The sequence below is a fragment of the Papaver somniferum genome, chromosome 2 (assembly GCF_003573695.1).
Source record: "Papaver somniferum cultivar HN1 chromosome 2, ASM357369v1, whole genome shotgun sequence".
Lineage (NCBI taxonomy): Eukaryota > Viridiplantae > Streptophyta > Magnoliopsida > Ranunculales > Papaveraceae > Papaver > Papaver somniferum.
The window spans coordinates 167,705,849-167,713,434 of NC_039359.1; the positions used below are offsets into that span (position 1 = coordinate 167,705,849).

General features: G+C 38.3%; 1 pseudogene; it reads left to right on the forward strand.

Annotated features, from left to right (window-relative positions):
* The first annotated feature begins 3,631 nt into the window (after nucleotides 1–3,631).
* On the forward strand, nucleotides 3,632–3,731 carry LOC113354704 (annotated as a pseudogene).
* The last annotated feature ends 3,855 nt before the right edge of the window (nucleotides 3,732–7,586 follow it).

The window sequence follows — 7,586 nt, forward strand, 5'->3', positions numbered from 1 at the left end:
TAATACTAGACTGGTCACTCTCAGATACACATCTCGTCTAAAAACCTAGAACGATCTTGCTTACCCCAATATTGAGGGGTTCGACCAGTAACAAGATAATTCACTATATTTGCATACCAAGGTGATTGGGAAACAAAGAACAATTGTTCATCAGGAAAGCTATCCCTTATAGGAAGAGAATCACTAGGGGAACTAACAACTAGCCTAGACAAGTGGTCTGCTACTACATTTTCTACACCCTTTTTGTCTCTAATGTCTGGGGCAAAAATTCCTGTAACAATACGATCCGTCTAATCAATATAGGTTTGGTATCCTTCTTAGATAGAAGGTATTTCAAAGCAGCATGATCTGTATAGATTATGAACTTAGAACCTAATAGGTAGGACCTAAACTTATCCAAGGCAAACACGATGGCTAAAAGTTCCTTCTCGGTAGTTGTGTAGTTCATTTGGGCATCATTCAGAGTTTTGCTAGCATAATAAATCACATGAAGTAATTTGTTTTCTCGTTGTCCTAAAATGACGCCTATAGCATAATCTGAAGAATCACACATAATCTCAAAGGGTAGGTTTCAGTTTGGTTCATGGACTATCGGGGCAGTAGTGAGTAAAGTTTTAAGCTTCTCAAAAGCCTCTAAACAAGCATCATCAAAGACAAACTTAACATCTTTTGCAAGCAAATTGCAAAGAGGTCTAGAAATCAAGCTAAAATCCTTAACGAATCGACGGTAAAAACCTGCATGCCCTAGGAATGACCTAACATCTTTTACGGTTTTTGGGACCTGTAAAGTCTTAATAAGGTAAACTTTGGCTTTGTCTACCTTTATACCCTTTGAAGAGACAATGTGCCCTAACACAATTCCTGATTTAACCATGAAATAGCATTTTTCCCAATTAAGCACTAATTTTTTTTCCTTACACCTAGTCAACACTAATGTCAAATGATGCAAGCACTCATCGAAAGATGAACCAAACAGTGAAAAATCATCCATAAAGACCTCTAAGAACCGTTCTACCATATCAGAAAATATGCTCATCATACAACGCTGAAAAGTTGCAGGGGCATTACATATCCCGAAAGGCATGCGTCTATACGCAAAGGTACCAAAGGGACAGGTAAAAGTGGTTTTCTCTTGGTCTTCTGGGGAAATAACGATCTGATTATAACCGGAGTAGCCATCTAAGAAGTAATAGTGACTATGTCCAGCTAATCGCTCTAGCATTTGGTCGATAAAAGGAATGGGAAAGTGATCCTTTCTTGTGACCTTGTTCAATTTCCTATAGTCAATACACACACGCCATCCCGTGGTCACTCGGGTTGGGATTAATTCATTATTACCATTCTGGACTACAGTGATACCTGATTTCTTGGGGACAACCTGAACAGGACTGACCCACTTACTGTCTGAAATTGGGTAAATAATACCCGCATCTAACAACTTAAGCAACTCTTTTCGAACTACCTCTTTCATGTTAGGGTTCAGTCGACGTTGCATCTCCCTAGAAGGTTTGGAGTCTTCCTCTAAATGAATCTGATGCATACACACAGTAGGACTTATACCCTTAATGTCTGTTATAGTCCACCCTAAAGCTTCCTTATTGTCTTGAAGTACATTTACTAGCCTACTTTCCTGATTACTATCCAAATTGGAAGCTACAATCACAGGTAAAGTCTCAGATGGGCCTAAAACACATACTTTAGAGTATCGGGTAGTGGTTTAAGGTCCAACTTTGGGGGCTCTTCTAAAGAAGGAATTAGGGTAGTCTCAAAAACTGGTAACGGTTCGAACCTAGCTTTCCATCTTTCAGTGTCTAACACGGGGGTATAATCTAATAGAGCATTCACCTGTTTAATAGTGCTATCGTCGTCAAAATCTAAACCAAAATGGGATAGACAACTTTCTAATGGGTCTTCAGACAAGATGTTTGGTAATGACTCCCGAACTAAGGCTTCTATCATGTTCACCTCCTCAACACATGTGTCATCTAGCTCATGAGGTTGCTTACTGACATTAAAAATGTTCATCTCCATAGTCATATTACCAAAAGATAAACTCATCACACCATTTCGACAGTTAATGATCGCATTAGACGTAGCTAAAAATGGGCGACCTAAAATCACAGGTATCTGGTTCTCTGGGTCAGGGACAGGTTGGATATCTAGGACCACAAAATCCACTGGATAAATAAACTTGTCGACCTCAATAAGAACATCCTCGATAACACCTCGAGGGATTTTAACAAACCTATCAGCTAACTGTAGTGTCATCTGAGTAGGTTTCATTTCATCAAGTCCTAGGTGTAAGTATACATGGAAAGGCAGTAAGTTCACACTGGCTCCTAAGTCAAGTAAAGCTTTTTCTACCCGGAAGTTACCTATTGTGCAAGCAATGGTAGGAGAACCTGGGTCTTTGTACTTTGGAGTTGTGGTGTTCTGAATGATTGAACTTATGTGACTAGCTAAAAGGGTTTTTTATGGACGCTAAGTTTTCGCTTTCACGTACACATATCCTTAAGGAACTTGGCATAAGCAGGAATTTGCCTAATTGCATCTAATAAGGGAAGGTTTATGGTAACTTGCTTAAAAACCTCCACTATGTCATTAAAGTTCGATTCCTTCTTTGTTGGTACTAATAGTTGAGGAAATGGGGCTCTAGGCCTAAAATCAGACCTTTCAGGAACCAAATTCACATCATCAGAAACTTTATCAGTCTCTTCAGCTACTGGTTCTGAGAGGTGAAATCCTGAGGGGTGAACTACAGTATGTTCACTATCGGTCATGGTTACCTTATTGTCTACAACTCTACCAATTCTAAGGGTTCTAACAACATTCAATTGATTTGATGGTTTTGCACCTAATTCATGAACTCCTCTAGGGTTTGGTTGTGTTTGACTAGGAAAATTACCTTTTATCTCTCAAAGAATCACTTATCCGACCAACCTGGATTTTTAACTCGGAAATAGCCTGACTATTTTCTTGTCCTATCCTGTTACTAGCTTGTAGACTCTGTTCTACGGATAACTGGAATTTTGTAGTTTGCTGAGTTAACAAGGCGAGAGATTCCTCTAAACTTAGGATTTTCTTATCTGACTGATTCTGAAACTGAGCTAGACCTGAAGGATTCTTAGTATAGCCAAAACCTGAGGGAGCATTAGAATTACTAAACTGACCTTGACTTTGGCCCTTAGACCACGAAAGGTTCGGATGCTTTCTCCAACCAGGATTATAGGTTTCTGAATATGTGTCAATCTTTTGACGGTTATCAAATCTAGTGTTATTATAAAGAGCATTGGCCTTCTCTTCAATATTTTGGCCTTCCCAAAAAGGCTCCACTCTACCACTAGTTTGGCCCACTTCTAAGGCTTCTAACCTTTTTGCTATAGCAGCAATTTTGGCATCTAATTCATAGCCTCCTTCTACCCTATTAACGTTTCCTCTACTTAAAAGAATTGTTTTCTAGGGTGCCCTACTATTTTCCCATTTCTGGGTTTTTTCGGCGATTTCATTAAAAAATTCCATCGCCGCATCAACAGTTTGGTTTTCAAATCCACCAGTGTATAGAGACTCAACCATGGTCGTTGTGGAATAATCTAAACCCTCATAAAGGATCTGAACTAGCCTAACCTTTTCTAAACCATGATGAGGACACTGGGATAATAAATCATTGAACCTTTCCAAATACCTATATAAAGATTCTCCCTCTTGTTGTGAAAATGTGCATATTTGCGTCCTAATAGACGATGTTTTATGCCTAGGGAAAAACTTATTGAAAAAGGCAGATGTAAGTTGTTCATATGTCTCAATTGACTCGGAGTCAAAACTATACAGCCACAGGGATTCTCTCCTCAGTCAAAGAACGTTCAAAAACAGACTCTTCAAAAGCCGGACTTTCTAGATTAAGGTAATCGATACGCTTCGAACTACTAGGTTTCTCTTTAACAAATCTACCTAGTGCATCTCTTTTACGTTCATGCATACAATAGAATTTTCTAAATTGGAAGGGTAAGCAAACACGGATCAAGGACGACTCAACCAAATCAAACCTATTGATTTCTAGCAAACAAAAAACATGATGGCTCCAGTTAGATTGTTTCTAGACCAACTTCTAATCTTTCGAACGGGAATTCGTTACAATTTAAGCAAACCCCTCTGGAATCAATCCGAGTTAACGTAAGTTGAATAGAGGCGAGGGAAGCTCGGTGGAGCTTTGATACCCAAGGCCTCACCGGTATTACAAGGAGGCGCAGTCACGCATTCAACTTACAGAAACCGTCAAGAACTTCGAAGTATGCTTAAAAGAGTAACCAATATTTTTCGAATGACTTTCCTTTTAAGCTCGTTACCCTATCGGTCTCGTTCTAGTCAAAACTTTAGGATTAGGTTCGCGTAGGTTACGTGTTCCTAAAGCGGGCAAGAAGAGAACGGTGATGAAATCCGAACCCTTATCTTGTATGGCCAGGCCTTGCCCTTTACTAGAAAAATAAATGTTCGTCTTCAGTCCTCAACATATATGCATACGAAGGAGTCCAGTAACTCGCTGACAGGGGATTCACGAGTGTTTAGAATCTTACCTCCCGTTCCAGACGGGGGATGAATCGGTTGTAGTCGACTCGGGCCACTGACTCCGATGTCTAGTGTACGAACCCAAGGTGAAGAGACAATATCGTAATTGTCCTCCTTCTCTGCAAACAATTTATATTTAAAGTACCCTTTCGTAGGGTAATAAAAAAAATAATGTCCCAAAGTCCAAAAGTCCAAAAAAATAAAGAAAAATTACAAAAATAATAAACCCTAATACAGTTTTTTTTTTAAAATAAAATAAAATAAACAAACCCTAAACTAAAATTGTCTAAAATAAAATTGTCTTCTTTTCTGTTCTTTTTGCTTTAATCTTTAGCTCCAAGTCTTTATGAAATCACCAAACTCCTTGGCTCAATTTTCTTTATGATCCAGAACCTGTAGACACAAGATAAATACCCAAAAACATAAAAAAGGACAAAAATAATAAAAATAAATAAATAAATAAAATAAAATAAAATAAATCTAAAACCCTAAAAACAAGTCCCCGGCAGCAGCGCCAAAAATTGATGTGATTTGTAGATAGTGGTAAAAGTGGTTCGATTCTCAAACTTGTGAAGGATATTAATTAGACTTAAATTCTAATATTAAAATAGAAAACTCACTGAAAATTATAGCAAACTCAATCAAAGATGATATCAATACTAAAAGAAACACTGAGGCTAAGATTCCACTATTTTCCAAGTTCAAAGTGATTAAACCAATACTTATATTTATGCAATTTTCTTGTTTAATTTGATTCTAAAATATTGCAACAAGTAGATTTTCAAAAGTAATAATTGTAAATACCAAGTATGAAGCATCAAAAGTCTTAAAACTAAGCATACTCCATCAAAATAGATCACAATCACTCAAATAAAAATCATATTCAATAATAGTTCAAGGAAAATAATCATATAATTATTGCAAATAAAAAAATAAAATAGAATATACCACTTTTTGTTGGAAAAATAGCTTCCTCTATCGCCTCAGCAACGGGGTTTAACTCCTCATATTAATCATGATCTCAAAATATGTGTTTGTTGCTCAAAAGATGATTAAAATAGTGAAAAGTAATAACACAGACTGTTTGCAACAGTGTATTGGTGTTGCAAACCAGCTGTTACAATGGAACTATTACAGAAAAACTGTTGCTTTGTCGCTGATTTTAAGACCCTAAAATACGACTGCCCTGCACAGCTTAATGTTCTTCAACTGTTAAACAACGACACCGTTCTACGACTGTTTCCTGTGCGTCAATGTTCTTCGCGTTCTTCCTCTTCAGCAGCAGCAGCAGCAGAAACAGAGTTTGGTAAAGCTCTGATTTCTTCTTCTCTGGCTCTCCTTAGGTTCCCAAACTCTCGACACCTCTTCTATATGACCCAAGACATCTATTTATATCAAAAATATCGATTAAATCTCTCCCAAATCTTCCAAAATATCTTTCCTTCTCTTCACGGCTAAGTTGCGGCAATTTCTTGTTTTAGAATTTCTACGCGTTTCTGAGCTTTCCTTTTTATTCTAAACTCTTCCCTAGATAGATACAAATCTTTGGGAAGGTTTACAACGCTTTAATCTCTCTAAAATTCTCTAAACCAGGTTACACACGTGACTTTCCATATTTTCTGTTGTGAGAAAAATCCGTCGATTGAGCCCAGTCTAATCGATTTAAACACCCATATCATATTCCTAGACCCATAAGGAGTCTATCCTATGAAAATCATAGGTTTAATCGACCTCAAACTCCTCCAAATCACGATTGCCAAAACTGTTCTTCACTGCACTATTTTCCCGCCAAAAACCTGGTTTTTGAAATGTTGAAGATGGTTGCCCCTTATCCAGAGTAAGGGTGCGATTAGCAACTGCCTGGAAATGGGATGCCCCTTAGTAATTAGGTTACTCCTTATCCAAAGTGAGAGTCCGAATAGCAAATGTCCTCCGGGTGCTTTCCGACAACTTTTCGAGCCAATTTTTTCCAAAACTGTTTATTAGCCAAAAATACCTACAAATAAATAAAACACTATAATAAGTACAAAAATGAGCCGTAACGATATATAAATCGAGATAAATCGGACACAAAAATGTGTCTATCACAACCCTCAAAGTCCGACTGAAGTAGTATATATGGTGCTCAATTCCTTCATCATCTTCCTGGGCGAGAAGAGCTCCAACATCAGTATAAAAGCAGTGTAGAGACACAACAGTCTTCCTTGTATAGGAGATTTCATGACGGCTGGGGATGACAGTAGTTGTTAAATCTTCCGAAACGCCTCTTGTTGTAGCGCCGTCCAAACAAAACTTGCTCCCTTCTTTAGCAAGGGGGTGAATGAAGCAACAAGCTGAGCTAAACCCGGTATAAAACGTCGAATGTAGTTTATTTTACCACGAAGCTCTGGATTTCTTTCAAAGGATTCATCTTTAGTTTCTATTCGCGACACCTTTCAAACACTTGTCGCAGAACCTCTGTATGGGCCGCCCGGGTTTTTTATTTAACCACTATGTCATCTACGTAATCTTCAACTTGCTTGTGCATCATGTCATGGAAAATAGTGGTCATGGCGCGTTGGTAGGTGGCTCCAACATTTTTCATACCGAAAGGCATCACAATATAGTAAAAGTTTCCGAGAGGAGTTCGAAAAGATGTCTTACTTGCGTCATGCTCATACATCTTTATTTTATTGTAGACGATGTACCCGTCCATAAAAGAGAACATACCGTGTCCACTGGTGGCGTCTACCAACATATCAATATTAGGAAGAGGAAAATCGTCCTTGGGGCAGCATTTGTTCAAATCCCTAAAATCAACACAGCACCTGATTTGGCCGCTCTTCTTCTTTACTGGAACCACATTGGCCAACCAGGTGGGATGGTGAATGGGTTTGATGAAACCAGCGGCTAGCAATTTTTGAATCTATGTCTTGATATGTTCCTCCACATCGTGTCTGAACTGTCTCGGAGATTGTTTGACCGGTTTGGATCCGGATATTATATGTTAATGATGAGTGACCAGTTTCTCATCCAATCCAGGC